General features: G+C 43.4%; 1 protein-coding gene across 3 annotated transcripts in view; it reads right to left on the bottom strand.

Moving 5' to 3' along the window:
• Nucleotides 1-15,188, bottom strand: part of sema5a (sema domain, seven thrombospondin repeats (type 1 and type 1-like), transmembrane domain (TM) and short cytoplasmic domain, (semaphorin) 5A) — a 120,419-nt gene extending 105,231 nt beyond the window's left edge. For 2 of the 3 annotated variants that reach the window (XR_002761353.2, XR_002761354.2), the window contains exon 1: nucleotides 14,639-15,188. The gene's annotated coding sequence lies outside the window, so the exon portion shown is untranslated. The remainder of the gene's footprint in view (nucleotides 1-14,638) is intronic. The other variant, XM_023416935.2, reaches the window with a different exon arrangement.
• Nucleotides 15,189-21,446: the final 6,258 nt, after the last annotated feature.

Here is a 21,446-nt window from a genome sequence, read left to right as displayed (position 1 = left end):
GGACTCCAAGGTTTCCGGGATAAAATGCAGTCTTCTATTTGAGCCGGTATTAACTCTTGGTGCCTTCATAGCTTCAGGCTCCTCTACTAACTTGATTAGGCAGGTATGAGCCAGGTGCTTTGTGCCCCGTCTTCGCTGAATTGACACACACACACACACACAAGGTCAAGCTTATACAAACACTCACACACTATAAGAACAAACACACACCTTTGTCTTATGTTATACATAACGCATCCAATGCCGCCATGACCCTTCCCAAAGCGCCACCCAGGGAGCAAAAAACACAATACCATCTAATCTCCAGCAACAGCTACATCAACTTCCCCCCGACAGATGAATACACACACAAGCTGGCATGGCATGTGTCTATAGTTGTGACAAGTCTAATTTTAAGCGCACAGCTAAATATACAGTTCAGTGCAATGCTGGCCCTCTGAACTATGCGGTTTCATGACGCCTTTGATGGCCCAACATCAAAGCTGAATATCATCACTTTTAACTGTAAAACTGTATATTAATTCCCTTTCTATGTTTAGGTTCTGTGCCATATTGCTGCGGCGAAAAAAAAAAGTTCACTTGTCCTCATAATGCGTATTCATGCAGCGTACATGCATTACAACCCAGAAGAGCCGCACAACGCAATAAGCTCTTCGGATTTTGGTCGACTGACCTAAATTTCCCAGAAATGATGCCCCGTATTAATTTGGAAATACCTTCCTGTGTCATTATGATAACAATTACAGGTTGTGGTCCTGATTAATACCCCCTCACCGCTCTAAATCCCCAGGAGTCAGTCGCAGGAATACTGGGAGCATTTAATGTGTGGTCTCCACTGTTGTTGACGCACCAGCCCTGAGGTCCATCTGGGCTTGATTGTAGGCCAAAAAACAGATGTTCCTGTCTGTATCTGTGTGTGTGTGTGTGTATGTATGTGCATGGTTTCCTCTTCAACTTAAAGCAAGTGTGTGTGTATGTGCATAGTTTCTTCTTCAATTTAAAGCAAGTGTGTGTGTATGTGCATGGTTTCTTCAACTTAAAGCATGTGCATGTGTGCGTGTGTGTGTGTGCACAGCTGTCTACCTGACCCAAATGTATCTATTACTGCTGCAGTGCCTCTTTGTCAGCGTGAGTGTACCTGACCCACTTGTATCAGTTTATGTTTACTTGCGTGTTCCTCGACGAGCACAAGTTTACATCTACGCCTCCTTGTATTTATTTTTGTGTTATATTTCAACACTTACAAGTGTAGTGTTCGCAGAGGTTTATCCGATCCTATTTATTTGTACACGTCTCTTCCTCTGTGTGCGGGCATGGTGTGTGCACGTTTGTGTTTTTTTTATGCGAGCGCATTCCTCTTGCTTTTATAACCCTGCAAAAAAAGAGAGTGTGTGCGTTTTGTAGAGCTTAAATGATTAGTCAGCTAATTGGCTCGTCAAGTCACTAAAAAATGATCTGCAACTATTTTAACAATCGATTCATTGTGAAGTTATCTATCAATGCCGAACAATTCCTCAGATGTTGCTTTTCTTTGTCATATATCATTGTAAACTAGCCTCAGGCTCTAGGAACTCACCATGGGCTCTTTAGACAAAACAATTAGAAATACTCAGCACAATAATTAGTAAGGAAATAATCATTGTGTGCAGCACTAGTGTCTGCAAGCCAAATAAGCAGGCCTATTGTTGTGCGTGTTGTGTGACTGACATATAAAATCTAGGAAGAATTAGCTTCTGTACATAAACAAATGTAATTCAGTGTAAATGGGACAAAGACAAGTGAAAGTTATTTTCCTTGTTATGATTTGGGGAGGTGTGTGCATCGGCTCCTCTGCGACCTACAGTTACCCATAACACCCTTCTCTCTGTAGGTTCACAAAGACATTTACGTGTATCCCTGTAGAAGCCTAATTCCAGCTTGAGATCTTGATGAGGTCTCTTCGCGAATCACTTGGATTTGACCACATTGTTTCCCTGTATCATGTCCATCTTCAACATTAGCGTATTAAAGTTGAGCCCGTGTGATTTCAAGGCGACAACCTCCAAAATAGAGTCATTATAATCATGCTTTTTGTACAACGTGAGGCTAATTTGGCTCTTTCATTTAAAAAAAAAAAAAATACAACTGGATAGCAACAAAAGTCCCCCCTTACAGTGTCAACATGAGTGGCAGATTAGCTGCAATTTAGCAGTATTTAGCACAGATCTTCTTATTTCTGATTACCCGCATATGATTCTGTAATCTCTAGCATATTCCTGAAAGGAAGAAAGTGTAAATAATATTATTCTTTGTAGTGAAATAGCAGACAGGACAAGCTAGGAATATTTATGCTCTTCATTTTTTCAGTTTTGTGCCATTACTTCACCTTCGTAGAAACCAAAAAGCAGATTATCACATGGTTACACTGATTTGTATTGTTCAGATGCATATACAGTCAGTGGACAAACTCAGAACAAATTTAAGTGCGTACGTGCGTGGCGATGTCTTATAACTGCACTGTGATTTATGCTCCAGCTGAAAGACTCCAGCCTGTTTGCCTGCATACATTATATATTTGCTGCGTGTATTATTTTTGTTCAAGTGAGCGTGTGTGAAAATGTGCATAAGTACGCATACGAGCGGGCATATGATGGAATGTATTTCTGCGTCTGCCTCCATGAATTCTCGGAGGCTTCCAGTTCTGCTCGGCCGTGTGGGAAGACTGAGACACGATGAAGTAATGGCTTTCAGTCTGGCACTGACCTGCCTCTTCAAAACGTAAAGAGAGGAGCAAAAGACCGGAGAGGGAGAGGAGGCGAGAAAGTCGTTTAGGGTCACTTGAGGCAGATTACTGGAGAGAGGTCGGTGACAATGAGAGGAATGGATGGACAAAGGATGAAGGAGATGCAGGACAGGACGAGGAGTAGAGATTGGATGAGATGAAATTAGGGTACGGGGCACGGATAGAGCAGGCTTGGAGAGAGGGGTGCTAAAGAGGTTAGGCAGGAACAAAAGGAGCGGTGAGTGCGAAGGAGAAAGGAGAGGATTAACAGGAGATGAGTTTAGATGGAATGAAAGAAGAGGAGTGAGGAGTTTAGAGGCACTTCAGGGAAAGGAAAGAAAGGTTGGAAAGCGTGGCTTCGCTATGAAGAGACGGGATTTCCATAAATAACACACACCGCATGCCATAAAACTTACAATTCCTCACATCTCTCCAGTCCACTGTGTCATGTGTCGGGAGAGCAGCCCCAGAGAGGTAATTGAATCAGGACATGAAAACAACAGGGTAACAGGCAAAGGAGGGTGAGGGTGGTCAGGCACAGCTGGAAAAGCAACAGTTCCCCTCTTTTAAACTAAAGGGAAAGGAAACACCGGGGGGAGGTATTCAGAGTATCTGGGACCGTGGTGTCCGGAGAGCTGACTCTACACGGCCTTTCACAGGAGCCACAGCTCCAGGTGCAACACAGCGCAGATCTGTTTAACATCCAATTTTAATCCAATCCCCCGTCTTTTATTTTCTTAGACCACCTCTACCTCACATATCTTCGCTTTCACAAACACACTTTTGTTTTTGTTTTTATGTGAAACTGCTATCATATGACTATAATCATCCATCACAGGTGAAACGCTGACAGAACGGGTGAAAATTGATCCAAACTCTCGCCTCCCGAGCAGAGAAGGCAGCCTGAAATACACCAGTTCGCACGAAAAAATACCTGTGACAACCCTGCTGTTTTTAAAGGCTGGAAAAATGGTGTGGGAGGAAGAAGCGGAAATTGGCTGAGAGGCTGTTTAAAGTGCTGTTTTTTTGCCATGCGTTTTTATCCGGGGCTTATCAAGCAATCTACTGTTATTGTAAAGCGGGGAAATTGGCTGTAAAAAAAAAACAAAACAAACTCCCCCTTTTGCTACCTCATTCCTGCAAATCCGGACGCGTGGTTTCATCCTGGGAGCAGCGTGTAAATAAACATAAAAAACACAAGGTGTAAACGAGCCCTAACAGGGAAGAAAAAAAAAATAAGGACTTGTCTACAACTGGGCCAGACTGTTAATGTTTGCACTTTTTCTATTAGACGGGACCCCCCTGGCTGCCTCATACAATTATGTTATTCTACTGGGGCTGAGAGTGTGGGTGTCTGCATTGTGAGACTGCGTCTGGAGGTGATAAAACAGCAGAAAGCCCATAAATAATGACTTAATGATCCCCTCCACCCTTAGTTATAATGATGACGACGGAGTTTTCCAACCCAGGATGCTGGCGGGGGGGTGGGGTGGGGGCACATGTGGCCTCCAGGTGTGCTTAACTCCAACTCTTGTTACTTACTTCTTCATCTCCCAGCTCACCAAAACTGTAACGTCCACTTCTACTTTGTGCATCTTTGAACTATCCCGCCATTGCTTTATGTCCAATCCATAAATGCATTTCCTGCGTGAGCATTCATCTTGTCGCGGCTGTGGAAATATGTATCTTAACACGTGCGAGAAGCTTTCTGTCCTCAAGAAAATGACACAGCTGGATGAGCTGCATTCATCAACCCCCGTCAAGTTGCATTGGTCTCTGCGTACAGCGCATTGGAAGTGGTTATGTGTGGATGTGAAACGAAAAGAGAGTAGAGAGAGAAACAGGTCATCTTGAGTGGCAGTCTGTGTGTGGGACCAGATGCTGAATCAGACGTGCGGCTAAATTATAGTCCTGCCGACGATGGAGGAAATAACAGTATTATTTGTGTAATTGTTTCTTTAGGTGCATTCTGCTACCACTGCTTTACAACAATAGCGGTAAATCATGTAACTGTGCACTGCAATTAACATCCTTTACCCCCTTCACAGTAATCACCCTCTGCAGCTAAAAGCGGACACAGATTATTTTATGTTAGGAGTGTTTTAGTGTTTTCTGCTGAAGGTATTTTGCCAGCAGCTGACTGACTTTTGCAGCTTCTTGGAGGCGTATTTTCGACGCAGGAGTTCGGCGATTCTCACTATGAGGGAGGAAAAGGACGACTAAGAGGCAGTAAAGAGGGCGAATCAAAGATGAAGTAAAGTGAGTGTAACCTGCCAATTACTATAATTGCTTTAGTTGATGAACCCTAGACGTAGGAGTGAGAGGAGAAATCATACTAGGAGCGTGCATGTGTGCACATGTGCAATTAGCCTACTAAACTCACATCTTTTCAAAACCAGGCAAGAAGACGAAATGTATATTTGGAATGAGAAAGCGTTAATTATGATACATGGGGCTCAGACAGCCGAGGGTGTGGCGCTCTGCCGATGACAATGACAGGTTATAGCGGGTCTTATTGTATACAGAGGGGGCCTCCCGCCGCCGCCTGTGGGGCTGTTCTGGGCCGACGCAGCTCAGAGGAGCCGAAGCCGCTGTTGTTTCAAGCCCATTAACACACAACACCGCCTTTAAAGACTGAACACAAGGGTCGGCGGTGTCCTTGGGTAAGTTACTGCATCCCACCCTCGCACTATGACCTTCCAAATCAGGAGGAGGGCGAGCGGAAATGCTTATTTCCCACTGGGAATAAATAAAGTACTGTATTAATATTATGGTTTTCAATGCCGAGTGAGAGGGAGGGAAAGGAAACACATCCCCACTTACCTTAAAAACAGTTCTGAATGGTGAGTAGATGTCCATATTTCATTGTTGTGTAATACAAAAAAAAACTCTACAATCTTTACTCACACAGTTACCTCCTGAGTATCAGCTGCTTGACGGTCTCCAGCAACAGTTTCCTCTTCGTACTGTGAGATACAACTCCTTTCTGTGTGCTTTTTTTTAAAGTCAATAACAAGACGTCGACCCTGCAGGAAAAGAGTCCCCTTTCGCCCTTAACTGTTGCAGAGAAGGGAGTGCTTTTCTACACAGAGAGCCTTTGGGGAACAGCGTGGAGCACAAAATAGATCGGGATGCCAAGGGGGCCTAGCTTCAGCGGGGCAGAGGTCTATTCTTAATGACAACAAGAGCACTGCAACAAAGTGTTGTGCTATGGCAAGTCCAGAGGAAATGTATCCTCTGCGTGGGAGTTCCCTCCCTCACTGTGGCTGTCTTAAGATTTCCGCAACAGCTTAAGTCAAAAACAACTGCAAAGGCTTCCTGCAACAAAATCCATTCTATCCTCCATTTGTAATGATTTGACTGAGATGATCTCAGCTTATCCTCATTAAAGAAAACGATAATTACTTTTCTCGGTTCCCCTGCTGACACGACGAACAGCGAAAGAGTGCAGAGTTTTCGTGCATCTGTGCACCTTTCTCCCACAGCTATATGTGTATCTATTTATAAGGGCGGCAGGGGGGTCGGGAGGGTCGGGCGTCGGGTCATGTAGGGTCAAGCTGAGGTCAGCCGACAGGAGCAGACTCGCCTCTGAGAAAAGTGAAACCGGAGGCCTTTCTTTCAGCTACTCCATCACTCCGCTGACCTCCGGGGGGCCTGAAACACACAACTAAGAACATGAGAAAAATAAAGAGCAGAACTCTTTAATATTCTTCTTGTACACAGGTATGTTTTCGCTGCTGCCTCGACTCGCTCTGGTTTGTTTATTCTTGGGGATTTATTGGTCGATTTCATCTTTCTCCTATCTGGGCATCTCTTTCTTTCTCCCAGTCTCTGTCGAAGCTTCGGTCTACACTGTATGATTCTGCAGGGTTTAACACTCATCTCTTCTTTTGGGACAACACAACAGCACACGGCATGCCACATTAAAATGTACGTGTACACCGGGATGTGTGTGTGTGTGTGTTTTGTTTTTCTAGGTGCTTTGGTGTTTATTTGTTGTTCGAGTCTTCTCTTTTCTATGCAAGAGCAAAGAGGGAGGAAAACACATCTCATCTCGGAGAATCTTTAAACAATCCACTTCGGTCCCGACAGGGCAGCGCAGGGGGAAGAAGAACAGGCAGCGAGTCAGCACAACTCTTGAACGTAACTCACTTCCCGGAGGAGTTCAGCAGCACAATAGAGCCGCAGCGGGAGAATAGAAACATTCTCTTGTTTCATGAACGGCATAATCAGACGACTGCATTAGCCAAGCAACACTGTCTGTGGAAAAGAGACACTCTATTACTCCATTGTTATTAACAGCAACTGATACCGTTATCACTGAAGTCCAGTACCTGGCTAGACTTTCAATGGACTTAATGTTCCATAACAAAATATTCCTTGAAACCAAACTCCCACTCTTGTACAGTGTTACTTAACTCCACATGACCACTTCTTCAAGTCAACTGTAAATGTGCAGTCACCAAAACAAGGTGTTCACTGCTGGCAGGCAGCCAGGCAGCCAAGTTTCTAACTGAGGGCTCATTCTTCCTGACGGTTTATTCAAGGAAAAAAGAAATGCTCGTCAGAAGGAATAATAAAGTGGTTTGTTATTCACTGCTGGTGGTTTAGATTAGACCACACATCCTCTGTGCGGTTTCACCTCCAGAACTGAGGCGGCATTGTACTGACGACTGGGGTAGACTACACATTCCCGTTCATGCTCCACACAAGACCACGAAAAAGGACATGACTCAGGAGAGATTCATGTCTGGAGTGAGTGTGTGTGTGTGTGTGTATGAGTGTGTGTGTGTGTGTGTGTTTTCGAACTTGATTTCTCGCTTTTTACTTTGCTGTTCTTTCATGGGCAGAAGTTTGGTTGCAGACAATGAAGTTACACAATGAAGTCAGTAAACTGCTGCATTAATGCTCTGACAATAATTTAAATCACGATGTTGTACGCCCACCTTTTGTTCTTTTCGACTAATGTTCAGTTCTATTCAATTTAAATTTAAAGTTTTCTTTTTGAAAAACATGCAGAAGAGTTTTTTTTTTTTTTTTTTTTTTACAGCCCTGACTAGCATCTGCAGGCTTCCTGTCAGCCTGCATTCAGCCACAACAACCCTTAGCAGTAAGATAACAGTATACAGTGATATACAGTGGTGGAAGAAGTGGTACTCAGATCCTTCACTTAAGTAAAAGTAGCAATAGGCTACATCACTTCAAGTAACAGTATTATCAGAGAGGAAAGTGGAAAAAAACTGGATATAAATTTTTCATTTTTCAATATTGGATAATTTAAACTCTTTTTGTCTTTAACAGTTTAAACAATTTAAATGAAAGCATGTGAGTCTTGAGGGGAATGTCTCTTTGTTGAAACATAGACATGTGTGCAATGTGCAAAGGAGCCGCAACTAGACAGGTTTTTATGTAAAATCTTAATCTAATACGGAACTAATGACTACAGCTGTAAAATAAATGTAGTGAAATAAAATTCTGTCTGAAATGTGATGCGGTAGAATTATGAACAAAAAAAAAAAAAAAACTTCAGTGAGGTCCAAGTACTTCCAAATTGCACTAAAGTACCAGAAGTGTATGTAGCCTGAGAGGCGAGACCCGGGGCAACAAGTCCTCAAATCACTCACCGCTGCTCATAACCCATAATTGTTTTGAGTGAAAGGTAATGATTGAAGCAATTCAGGCGAGCATGTCTACATTTTTTGGAGTTGCGTAGCAACAACATCTGAGTTTTACAGATGGACGACACTGTGTGGAGATATTTCAGTCGACATGTCCTCTTCGTTGACTTTGCTTCCCTTCCTCTTCCTTCATCTGTTTTTTTTTTCTCAAATCTCCCTACTCCCTCTTTCCCTCCTTCATCTTTCCTTCTTTCGCTCCGTGTGCCTGCTTTCTCTCCGTCTTGTCCCATCCCGCCCGTCTCTCTGTCCTTCCCTTTCTAAGGCCCTCAATCACTGACAGATGCATCCGGAGAGCGACCGGACCGCCGTCCCTGTGTATTTAACAATTTCTCTCAAACCTGCTCGTCCCTTCTCATATCACCCCTTGTATCTCTTTATTCTTCCTCTCCTCTTTTTTTTTCTTTCTTTCTTTTACCTTTTCTTTTGCTTTCAAAAAGCAGGCACCTCCCCTCTTTGTCTCGGAAACTTAAGTTCTTATCTTTTCACCTCTATCTGCGCTGCCCAATCTCCCTTTCTCTCTCTTTATATCTCTCCTCTAATCTCCCTCTGTATCTCTCTTCCGTTCCCATTTTTCCTGCATGGCTGAACTACAAGTAGTGGGCCCCTTTATCTTTTAGATGGTATCGCAAACTTTCATATAAGGTCGGATAAAAAGAATATAGCACGCTCTGTAAATCCGTTTTCTCATTCATCTGCTGAGGGAAGCATCCTCTTGCAACTTGAATTTTTTTTTTTTCGAGGATTTCGCACTGATTACCCCTTCATAATGATTTCAAAGTGGAGCTAAATGTTTTCATTTGCTGAAGATTAAAGGATTTTCTGTATTTATATCCTCTCACTGATCAAATTAGAGCTTCTCTGGTTGTTTGCCGTGCTGCGATAGATGAAGCTCAGATAGTTCCAAACACATCACATCAAAAGAGCTTCTTATCGTATAATGATATGCTCTATAAAGATAAGACACGGTGATGCACGTCCCATGAGGAGTGAGGAAAAAAAAAAAACCCAACCCACGAAAGACTTTTAGCTACATCTCTTGATTCCTGCTGATATGAAAAACATATGGCAAACACAACATCACACACAAATAAACACACACACAAAGCGCAAGCCCGTGCACCTGCCTTAATAACAGTTGCAGGCTGCTAATTTCGCTGTGACTATACATAGCGAAGAGTGTCAAAGTCTCACAGGAGGCAGTCCAGTTTTTGCTCTCACCTCAGAGGTACGAGCTGCAGCCTGAGAGAAGAAGCTCCTATAAAAGAGAAATATACGAGCTGAGCGCCGCTATCAAATGATCCTCTCATTCATGCTTCACAGCCATTCATCTTCCCGAGAAATACAGCTGGGTGACAGCCCAGAGACGGGGGAAAAAAAAAAAAAGTGTGTATGTCTCTGTGTGTGTTTGGTGACAACTCATGACTCATTTCACCCTTCAAATGGCCGCGTGGCACTCAATCAGTCGATAAACAAAGACCAGCAAAGCCTCTTCGCTCATTCTTCCTCGATCTCTCATTTTAAAATCCTCTTTTCACCTCTTCCCCCTTGACTCATTACACCTCGACACACACTCTATGCTGCTCTCTCCTCCTCCTCCTCCTCAGTCGCTCGCTCACACCGCGCAGCCTCATAAGAAATACAAGTGCAGAAGAAAAGTACAACAAACTCCAAACTTAAATAAGTTTACAATAATCGCTTCTCCTGTTGTCACAGAAGTTTGGATCCATCTCTGTTTAACCTTTCAAACATCCTCTTGGCTTGATCCCCAGTGAAAAAGAGGCTTTGGGGATTATTTAATCGTGACCCAAATAGAGTCTCTCTCTTCTTCCTGTGCTGGCGTCGTGGTTAAAAGACAGATTCCTCTGCTATTTGAGTGGGGTTTGAGGTTGTAGTGGGGAGAGGGACGGAGCTAATGTAGTGTAACAGTGCCGGCGAGCGAGGGCCGCTTTAGCTGCGCTAATTCCCCGCTGACGTGCGGACATGACACTGGCTGTTTTACTCCAAAACCGCAGACATTCATTCTTGGATCTACGCGGCAGAAATAAAAGTGAATCCAGGATCACAAATCGCTTGCCTGCACTCCCCCCCCCCCCCCCCCCCCCGCCGCACTGTGAACTCAAGTTATTTCCTACACCTGCCCCTGTGCTGTTTAGCATGCAGTGTGAAATTACCACAGGTTCCCCTGCCTGTTTTACAAGGATGCGTCCCACAAGACAACTGATGTGTGTGTGTGTGTGTGTGTGTGTGTTTCTAAACAAGCATTTCTTTTCCCACCACCTCTCTCACTAATCAGGTTTCATTTTTTAAGTGCACTTTAACTGACTTTACTCCATTTGTTACAGTGTAATATTCTTTAGAGAAAATGAAGTCACAATGTGTTAAGAAGTAATGGCACCATCCATGTTTCATACTTCACAGCTGACCTTGACGGCAAGAGATGTAACTCCACTTTATCTGTGTGGCAGCGCCGTAGCTGTCATGCAGACTTTTGTGAGGATACACAACAGATGAGATGATGGGCTTGCATTGTGTATCCCACTTGATAGTTTCCTCATGATCTCTATGGCAACCATCGTGACACTTTGGCCTTTAAAGAAGAGAAGTGGCATGGATGATAAACTTTTATTTTGCCCACATTTTCTTTTACTTTGTGACTGACGGGCACTTGAATCCCCCTGCGGGAAACCTTGAAGTAGCCATAGCAACATCGCACCATCTCACCCAAAGCAAGAATTGTCGAGGAGAAAAGAAAGAGCTATTTACTTTCACCCTGGCAACATTGTTTGTTGTGTAGGAATAGATCAGAAATGTATCCGCCACTACAAAACTGAGAAAAAGAGCAATAAAAACAAACCCAAATATTTTGAATCAGCGCCTTCGAGCATGTGGGATGTTTCACTGAAGCTACTACCGTCTTCAAATCAGAAGTGGCACGAGGAACAAGCGAGGGAGATAATGGCAAAGTGGTTGTGATGTATAAATAGCCTGTGGTAGTGAGAGGACAAAGCACAGCAGGCAAGTACAGCAAACCACTTCAGCTATTGTTCGAGACTCCGAGTTTACTTGCATAAAAGCAATAAATCATCCACTGAGGAGAATTTGTAAAATCAGGGCTTCCAAGCAATTCACAGCCAATAAAGCCAGATCTTTTGTGAGGCTGTGTGTGCAGAGACAAACTATCCCGAAGCCCCATCTTGCTGGTGTCAGATAAATAAGTAACCGAAGGGCCTTGAAGAGCACCGAGGGGCCAGAGGGTAATAGCTGTTTAGTTTACACATGCATGATAATGCCTTTCACTTTCGCTCCCAACAGGCCTCGACCCCCGAGGAGATGTCGAATCACAAAGGTCGGCGACAATGGGCTTGTCATTCAATCGGTTTCTATAGCGACCACACAGCCCGCTGATGCCGCTCAGGTCATTTTTATCATGGAATTCTCCTGGTTGGGACTAATTGCTGTGTTTGCGCTGCTGTTCTGTGTCAGCGCTCGGGCAAATTCCCAACACAGCGCAAATATCAATCACGCTAATCATACGCTGCTCTCAGCGCTGGAATGTGCTGCTGCTTTCTGTAACATGGGCTCATCTGGATCTCCTGCTCATGTGTGTAATGACTCCACGCAGCAGGAGCGCAAGTGTTCATGTTCTTTAGGAAGGCAACCGACAATTATTTCCATTATTGGTTAAACTGCCAGTTATTTTCCCAATTAAAGAATTATTCTTGGCATCTACAAAGTGTCAGAAAATAGTGAAAAACACACATCACAGTCTCCCAAAGCCCAAGCTGGCGTATTCAGTGTTCTTGTTTTATCCAACCAACAGCCCAAAACCCAAAGGTGGTAAATTTACTACTCAAGAAACATCTGAGAAACCTGAACCAGTAAGTCAAACCTGGTATTTTTGCTTAAAAAAAATGATGAACATTTTATCAATTATCAATTATGTGCTGCTGATCAAGGAATCGATTAATAGTTTAGTTGATAAAATGTCATAAAACAGTGCTGAATGTCCATCTCATTTACCCGGAGTGCAAGGTGTCCAAAACCCAAATATATTCTGTTTGTGATATGATATATGATATAACATGACATGATATGACATGATATGATATGATTTGATATGATATGAATACTCACACTGGAGAAGCTGTAACCAGCTGTTGGGAGTTTTTAGCCTAAAAAAAATGACTCCATTAATAAACAAACTATTTGAAGATTAATTTCCTGTTGATCAAGTAATCAGTTAACCAGCCACTGCACCTCTAATGTTGTTTTTTTTTTTTTTTTCCTCCATGGAGTGTTTTTCTGGAGCTTCAGCTGCAATATAAATTGGCAACGTTTGCCAAAAGGCATCATGTCACATGATTTCTTCTTGATTCAGCACTTTCACACCATCCCTCTCGCTCTCATTTAGTATTTCTTTTTCATCTCTTTTCCCCCTGGGGGATTCTTTAGCATCCGAGGTCTAATAAAGGCCCGGACACTGTGAATCTAAAGTGAGTCTACCATCTGGATAAGGGGCATTTTTTTTTTTTTTTTTTTTGACACTGGTGTGACAGGACGGACGAGTCACAGCGTCCTCACGGGTCTGGGGCCATACAATCAAAGAGATAGCTGACTGTGTTTATGAACAACAACGACTCTTAAGTCCCAAAAGATTGCACGACCAAAACAACAACTGTGTGAATACCAATGGAGCGGAAAAGAGTATGCGTGTTTGCCGCGGGCTTGAAAAACGCCAACACTGAATAAGTGACTTAGTTAACAGTTATGTTCGGTTCATCGTGCACTAATCAACACGAGCAGGGTCAGGGATTAGCATTCATCCAAACCTTCTGCAGGGACGGTGAGAGCCAGGGACAGGAACTGTGAGCACCTGACTCACATATATTATCTCCTATTTTCACCTATACAGCAAAAGTAGAACTTCTACCACTCTATATGTTGCTTGTACCAATCTTATTCAACCTGCTGCTCACTGACAAATACATTGGATAGTAAGTCAGGACTTTTGTGAAAGAGAAATGCGACAATACGTGTAATTTAAATTTGTTTCATTTAAAACTTGCCGAGGTGTAAGAAAAGTTCAAGTGGAGCTTTTGTGCGAATAACAATACATAAAAACTTCCAAGGACTCAGCTCTAGCTCTGCCACTGTGTGGGAAGACTGAAGTCTGAGGTGTGTATGGATGGAAGGTCTGAGAAGCTCAATAGGATTGGTGAGCATAAAAGAAGCTTGCTACATCTAGTTACCGCTATTAAATGTAAAATTCTAGCATTGTACTGTGCACAATCCAAGTGTCTCATAAAGGGCATTTACTCTGTTCTGTCAAAACTGACAGAATTTCACCAAAGAAAATGGAATGAGAATCTTTGAAGCAAAATTTGCAGTTTGACAGCGAGAAACACCTTGAAAGCCACATAATACATTTTTGAGAAAGAAATGGTTAAAAAAAAAAAAAAAGGGGGGGGGGGGGCTTCACAAGAAACCAGAAAACATCTGAGTGTGAAAATCTCTCAATTTGAATTTGGGCTATCAAGGCTGATGATTTTCAGGACTGGTGCACAGATCTTCTGGACTATTTTCTTTAAAAAAAAAAAAAAAAATCAGACCCAGTAATATTCTTCATGCTTCTCTCAAAGTGTACATGTGCACTTTCTGCAGTGAATGCATTAGACTTGATTTCCTGAGGCTGTTGGCTATGATAGCAAGCCCTAATCAATTGTCATAATATATTGAAAGAGGAGAGAAAAGCCAAACAGTGCTGTGAATTTATTGGATATAAAAATTTGATGAAAGCTTACGGACATGGACCTGGTGAGGGCTGCACTCTGCCAGCACCACCAAGCGGCCAGGCGCCGCAGAGCAAAATGCAAAACTTCTGAAACTGATTATTTACGTCGTCTGATTTTTTTTTTTTTTTGGGGGGGGGGGGTTTTGTGGATGGAGTGCACGGTTTCTGTAAAAATGCTGCCATGTTTCCCCATTCAGAAAGGTGGTTTTTAACCTCTTCAAAGCAGGTGATGTGGCTGCAAAATACTGTTAATGACAAGCAAGAGAAGTCACGCAAGGTATTTATTTTTCTCCTGAAAACAAATAGGCTTGCCTTGCGTTTGGAAACGGAACGGCTGCACAAAGCCTGAGACATATCTTTAGAATAAAAGCCGGTGCACAATCCGTAAAAGAATAGGTTTCGTCTTACCAAGTGAGGTGCCCAGCTCCCGTTCATCTAGTAGGGAGCGAAGCAGCGTGTCTTGTCCCGGTGAGAAGAGTGGTAAGAGGAATCACAAAAATAAAGATGAGCTGAAGATGAAATATCCTCAGTTCAGCTTTGTCTCCTTCACAGGAAAAAAAGAAAAAGAAAAAACACCTCGGTAAACTCCTTCTCTCTGTGTAGAGATTCCTCTGCGCTCTCTCTCGTCCCTCCGGAGCCCTGTGTGCTATTTCTGCCCCACAGAGGAGCGCTCTGTGCCGGTGGCTCCTCGGCGCACGGTTTGTAATCGGACACTGCACTGTCGCGCTGCGCCACAGACAATATGCCTCCGCTCTGTGGAGGAGGACGCGGGTGCGAAAAAGCAACGGCACCGGGTGGAGGGTGGGGGTTGACACACACTCGCACACACACACACACGCGCGCACACACACACATACAAAACTTTCCTTTAACTAAACAGTCAGGGCTTGTGCACAGCAACCCAAAAAAAAAAAAAAAAAAAGCCAAGAGGAAGGGAGGTGGGTGATGTGTCCAGCGCTGCTTCTCAGACACAGCTGCGCATCTCACGAGAAGGATTTTGATGGCTGAGGAGTGCGCCCCCTCTTCGCGCGTCCACTCCAACAGCGAGGAAAGACGTGGCAGCGGCGCACAGCTGTGCTGCAGGTGGAGGAGAGAGGACTTTAAAGCCCACTAAACCCGCTGCAGCTACAAGTGGGATGACGGAGATTTGGGCAGTTTCAGCTGACATGTTTACCTCAGTGCAATATGGTGCTGTAATGATTCCAGCAGCATATACTACATCTGTTTTTTTTTCTTTTGTTTTAACTCTTTTCACCTGCAAATCTCCCAAAAAAAAAAAAAATTGTGCTTTCTGTGACAGAGCTGGTAAGGATTCAGTTTCCAGGACACTTTAGCAGAGAGGATATTGAAAATGGGGCTTGAACCCTGTGATGCATATCTGTAACCAGCTGCCCAAAATTGCGGATGAAGTGTTTTGTAACTGCAGCACAACAGCCAAAAGTGTTTTCTAATTGAGAATATACACAAAAGAAGGTTGTTTACTTCCAGTCAGCTCTGCCCCCCCCAACACAAACTATGATATGATATGTAATTGTGTGTGTGTATATATGTGTGTGTGTGTGTGTGTGTGCAGGTATTACTCATGTTCTGGGGACCTAAAACTGCAGACACATGATGAGGACTTGCCTTCCTTATGGGGACAAAAAGCAAGTTCAGTACATTGGAATAAATGTTTTAAGGGTAAGTAGTAGTTATGGTTAAAATAAGTATCCAGGAAATGAATGTAATGTCATGTAGAGAGTGGTGTCATGGAGACACCACTCTCTCTCTGTGTGTGTGTGTGTGTGTGTGTGTGTGTACATGTGTGTGAGAGCAGGGGAGCAGAATAGAGAGTGACAGCACTGTGTTTCTCTGCCTTTGTGTATTTTAATAGTGACATCCGCAGTTCAATTACCCATTTATCCCCTGGTGAATGAACACAGCTTCTATGAAGCTCCAAAAGCCCAAACAGTGTCGTGCACAGCTTTAGGGCTATGACACAAAGTGTGTGTCTGTCTTTTTGACAGACACGTAGAGGAGTCAACAAGCCTGCTAATACGCCTCTTCGTTAAACAGGAACGTGCCTCAGTGAATGCCTCGGCTCCTGTGTATCCACATCTAAATTCAAATCAGGTAATTTTCATAAAAATGTGGCTGCCCACGGTGGGGAGAAGTAAAGCTGAGATTTACATTTCAAGTGGACTTTGTGCAACTCTGGGAAATGCGTGGGTAACCTTTTTCTTTCTCTTGCTGCACACGGGGAGCAGATCTGCTTTCTTAAAAATATCAGAACAGATTGGATGAAGGTATGGCATGCCAGAGGCAGTGACAGTGCTCGACAAGTATAATGAAGAGACTAAAAGGAACAATAAACAAAGTTGTGATACAAAACTCAGTCAAATTGTTGTTAGAAAATCACCGATCACGTCTAGATTCTTCCACTGAAAGCACTGAAGAACTTTTTTCCTCCTTGCTTCAGGAAATTTTAGACTCTCTTGAGGTTGCAATAGATGTTTCACTCGCTCAAGGCTCAAAAGCGTAAACCCCCAGAGCTGCAGTTAAATGTAAGAGTGAGGCTCCAGCTGTTTGAGCCACACCCCAAGTTTCATCAGTTAAAAACAATGCTGTGTCTTTGAATGAGCCATCAGAGTCGGGGGAGGGATGATGGCCTGACACAGAGTGAATCAAAACCCTACACCAGCATTAATGTCTCCTCTGGCTTGTGTTAGTGTACGTGTGTGTGTGTGTGTGTGTGTGTGTGGCAACCTTTGTTGCTCAGCATTCCTGTTTTGATGTCAGCCAAACCAACTCAAGTTGCCAGGCAACCACAAAAATTTCAGTTTCAGAAAAGGAGCCCCGTATATCTCACCTGGTTGCATATGATCTCAGTAGGGTGTGTTCGAGGGTGTGTGTGTGTGTGTGTGTGTGTGTGGATGTGTGGCACTGAGTGTTTGTATTGTGTTTCATCTCTGTTGTTTTTGAAGAAATCGAGTTTATATTTTTTTTTAGCCTACTAAGTGCTGTGACCAAATAATATTTTCAAAGTAATGTCACGATGAAAGAGACTGAAGGCCAACTTTTATCTATCTTTTATCCACGGAAGAAAGCCGGTACGAAACAGGACAAAATACAAATTTGAGAAAGTTCCCTGGCATGTCTTTGTTCATTCATTGCTGTGTTTACTTCTTGCATGTTGTGTGTGTGTCTGTGTGTACAGTGATGGGGATGGGGGGTGGGAAGAGAGATACTAACAGCAGGCCAAGCCCTTGCTTTGGTGCCAGACCTCAGTTGACCGTAGCCGAGTGCCCAAATCTCTCTTTCAAACACGCCATCTGTCATGCAGTTTCTCTGCCGTTTCAAGCCCCAGGTCAGCTCACACCTTGCAAACACAGCCAGCCAGTCAACCACTGGGACATGCAACTCACACGCACGCACGCATGCACGCACGCACACACACACACACACACACACGCTCACTGACACGAGTGCAACATTTTCACATGTGGAGGTTGAGATACGGGCACACTCAGATGCTTGCACACATGCGCGATTGTTGCAGGAGTTCGGTTGACTCAGGGAGGTGAGAGTGCAGGTGGGTGAGAGCAGAGGACGGCGGTTTGGTCTTTTACAAGGAGAAAAGAAGCTGGGGAATAAAAACAGGGCAGAGGGAGGAAGAATATGAAAGGGTGACAGAGAGAAAGAGAGAGAGAAAGAGAGAAAGAGCTGGCCAGCTGTGAAAGACTGCAGTCATTCCTCACTCTGATCCATACCTGCAGACTCAATGAGCCATCCCACGCTGCAGCAGGGCCAAAGCCATGCGATTTCTCAGGCTTACTCAGCCTTACTGCGCCCCTGCAGCAGCAGCAGCAGCATCCAGGGCCTTGTAGTGCCAGGACTCCACAACGACTACTTTCACTGCCACGCTCCATGAGAAGAAAGATTGGACAATGATGCTGTAACTGTCACAGTGTCAGAAGAAGTATGTCTGCGACACGGGGGACAGCACTTCTGGAGGTGACACACTCAGCAAAGAGGTTGAAGTATCTCTAAGTGCTAATTCATCAGCTAAAGCTATGAGATGATACTTATTGATACTTTGACCCCTTGCATCCTTTTTTTTTTTTTTTTAGCCATGCAAGTGTCACGTGTTAGCATGCTAACAAGCTCAACCGATATGGTGAACTTACCCTGCTAAACATTAGCATGTTAGCACTGTTAGTGTTATACTCCCTGTCCTCGCTTATAAGATCATCGATAGATGTTTACTCCGGCTTTATCTTTTTCTTCTGGGTCAGTCCAGTCCACATCCGTCCGCCGCAATTCAACCTAGGGGTGTGATAGAGTGTTTTGGGGGGCTCAGTCCATCCAAAGGTAGTGAATGAATGGACTGAGTGAGATAATGAAACGCAGCACTAGAGTCCAGGGGGGTCATCTTTCTCGCTCTCTGCCCAGATTCTGGCTTGCTGTATTTGTCTTTGTCCTCCCCTCTATGGTCCATGATGGATAGCAAAAAGAATATGGCTGATGGTGAGAGTTTTTTTTTTCTACACTTCTTCTTTTTCAGCGTCTTATTTTTATTTTTTTTTTTTCGATCACCATTAGCGAAGTGGCAAAGTTAAGAGCTGGAGAAATGAACTCTGTGAAATTCAATCATGGGAATTGAAGGTTTGGAGGCGTGAGGTCTTGGCCCCATGGGCAGTTTGGAGATTGCTTCAGATTAATTAATGTCAAAATGGAGAGGGTGAGGCTGTAGAGGACAATTATGTATGTGACTGCTGGGCATGGCGTTCGCCATTCATAGTAAAGAGTGCAGTCTGCTGATTTTCATCTGTGTTAAGAAGATATTTTATTCCCAGTCAGTAATTTTGTGAAGCCAAAAGCAATTTAAGTGAAGATAGAGTAGGCAAAAGCTACCCATGGCTAAATGGATAGAAAAATAAAGCCACTTATGTAAGTACTCAAGGCGCATATAATCCAGAGCAGCTACAGTGGGGAAAACTAGCACCATCTCCTGTGCACTGTAATCTTCTGAAGGCAGACCCAAAATTAAAAGGGGAATATCACTCAATTAAAGATTCATATTTCATTTTAAAAAGCTTGAAATTGTCCAGTGAGTACATATGAACCACCATATGACACCTAATGTGTGCACGGCTAATTGTAAAAATGTATTTTAAAGTGGATCTTGTTTCATTGTGGCAATGCTACCATCTTAAAATATAATCTCATCTGCAGGAAAGTTTCCTGCAGTCACAACCACTTTCTCACCTTTTCAACTACATCCTTAATGGGCGTTTACATCAATGCAGCATTACAGAGTATGAAGACAAATAAACTGTACAGTACTCCTCGGGGCCACAGGGGACCAAAGAGATGGTTCAACTACAAACTGTCTCAGGGAACTGGAATAAATCCTCCAATTTCGAACTAAGAAGAAGAAATGTGTTTCTTTCAGCACCGTCTCGTGTTACAGGGTGACTGAGGGCATAGATACCGTACGCACCGATACTACATTCACAAACACTCGATTGTTGAGTGTACATGTGCACAACCATGCACACACCCTCTGATGTGTATGACACGCTTTGTTCCTCGGTCTTTGTGCTTCTCATACTCATGCGCAGACACAAAACACACCTACACGATCTCAGAGCGGCCGGCGCAGGGGGAGTTTGTATTTGCGTGAACCGTGATGCACTCTAAGCAGGTGTGCACAGGAAATCAAGATTGGTCTTCTCGCTACGCTGCTTTTCTATCTCCAGAGTTTTGGAAACCATGATTTATGTTTGCTTCTCAGGTCCGCAGCGGAAACGAGAAATGTCAAAAATCTGAGAGGCTTTTCAGAGTTTGTCAGTCTAACAGATACACACAAATGGAAGAATCTGAACGGCTTTGGAAGAAATGTTTAACCTATGTTAAAATATGTATGCGCTTGGTAAATGTAGCACAGCCCTGTCTTTGTATACTACAGAGCTGATAACACTTTTTCATAACCCGCCCATTACAGAAAGGACAATAACCAGCAGAGCTGATAACAGCAAGCAAAAGTTGCACAAACTGATAATAATCATAGTCATTACCGGGATATTATCGTTTCTTATTATTCTCAGCAATGCAGATCCTGTTTTTTCATAATGAGCCTGCAATATGGCAGAGGAACTCATTAGAAAGGAGGCACCGACTGGAAATACAGACATCCATCATCTCTGCACGTCTCCGGTAGTGGCCGACTGCAAAGGACTGTTACACACTACCCATTCTTCTCTTGAGAAACGAGCTTTGTTGACAAGCAAGGGGGTGCTTGGGTAATTGTTTTTGCCACACTTTGGACAAGTTAATTAATTTCAATTACTGGCAGCTCTCCAGCTGGGGGTTAGAAGTCAGTGCTGGACTGGGCTGTGTGGAGGAGGTAAAGTCCGATGTATACTTTTCCATTTATCAAAGAAGACATAAGTATACACTGGGGTGATGACAAGTGAATATATTTAGACAGACTTTTCTCTGAAGTTTTTCTTAAGAGCTGCTCTGCCTACTGATGGAGAGTGTGAGCTCAGGAGAGTCTACCTGTCTTCACGCAGTAGAACAGGAACCATCAAAACGGCATTATAAGATGGAAAAACCTGCTTGTTTCTGGGAAATTTAGGCCACTCTGCAAAAAGGAAGAAACTCTTGCTTTGGCTTTGAACATGCCTTCTTTTTCACCCCCCTCCCGAGTCACTTTCACCTTTTCCCATCTTTGAGGCATACTCCTGCACAAGATGAAAGTAAATGTCTGAACACTTCAGTCAAGGTACGCTAGACAAACCATACAAAGACAGCTCATGTGAAGGAAACTGCCTTTAAAAGCAAGAATTCAAAAGAGATCAAGGGACTACCAACATTTTATAATCGTTTAATGGTATTGGCCAAACTGATTGCCTTTTCACTAAAGTCAAAAAGGCATCATCACTGGAAGAAATGTTTTAAAACAATATGCTCTGCTGAGCAGAGGGCTGTGACTTAAGTGGGTAATATGCACTGCTTAAAGTCACATAATTAATTGATTCCGGTCTGGTGGCTACAGACTTCAGAGGTGGTGACACTGGTAAACTAAACAACTATTGGATTCTATATAAGGGTGTCCTTGTCCGTCTTTTTTATTTAAAGATGTTTTTCTAAGCTCGAATTTTTATTCTACAACATTATAAATAAATTGCATTTTGGATTGATTGGCGCCCTTGTTTCTGGAATTAAAATT

This window comes from Seriola lalandi, unplaced genomic scaffold, assembly GCF_002814215.2.
Source record: "Seriola lalandi dorsalis isolate HSWRI2012SDOR001 ecotype SW California unplaced genomic scaffold, Sedor1 jcf7180002054570, whole genome shotgun sequence".
NCBI lineage: Eukaryota > Metazoa > Chordata > Actinopteri > Carangiformes > Carangidae > Seriola > Seriola lalandi.
This window is presented reverse-complemented; position numbering and strand designations above follow the sequence as displayed.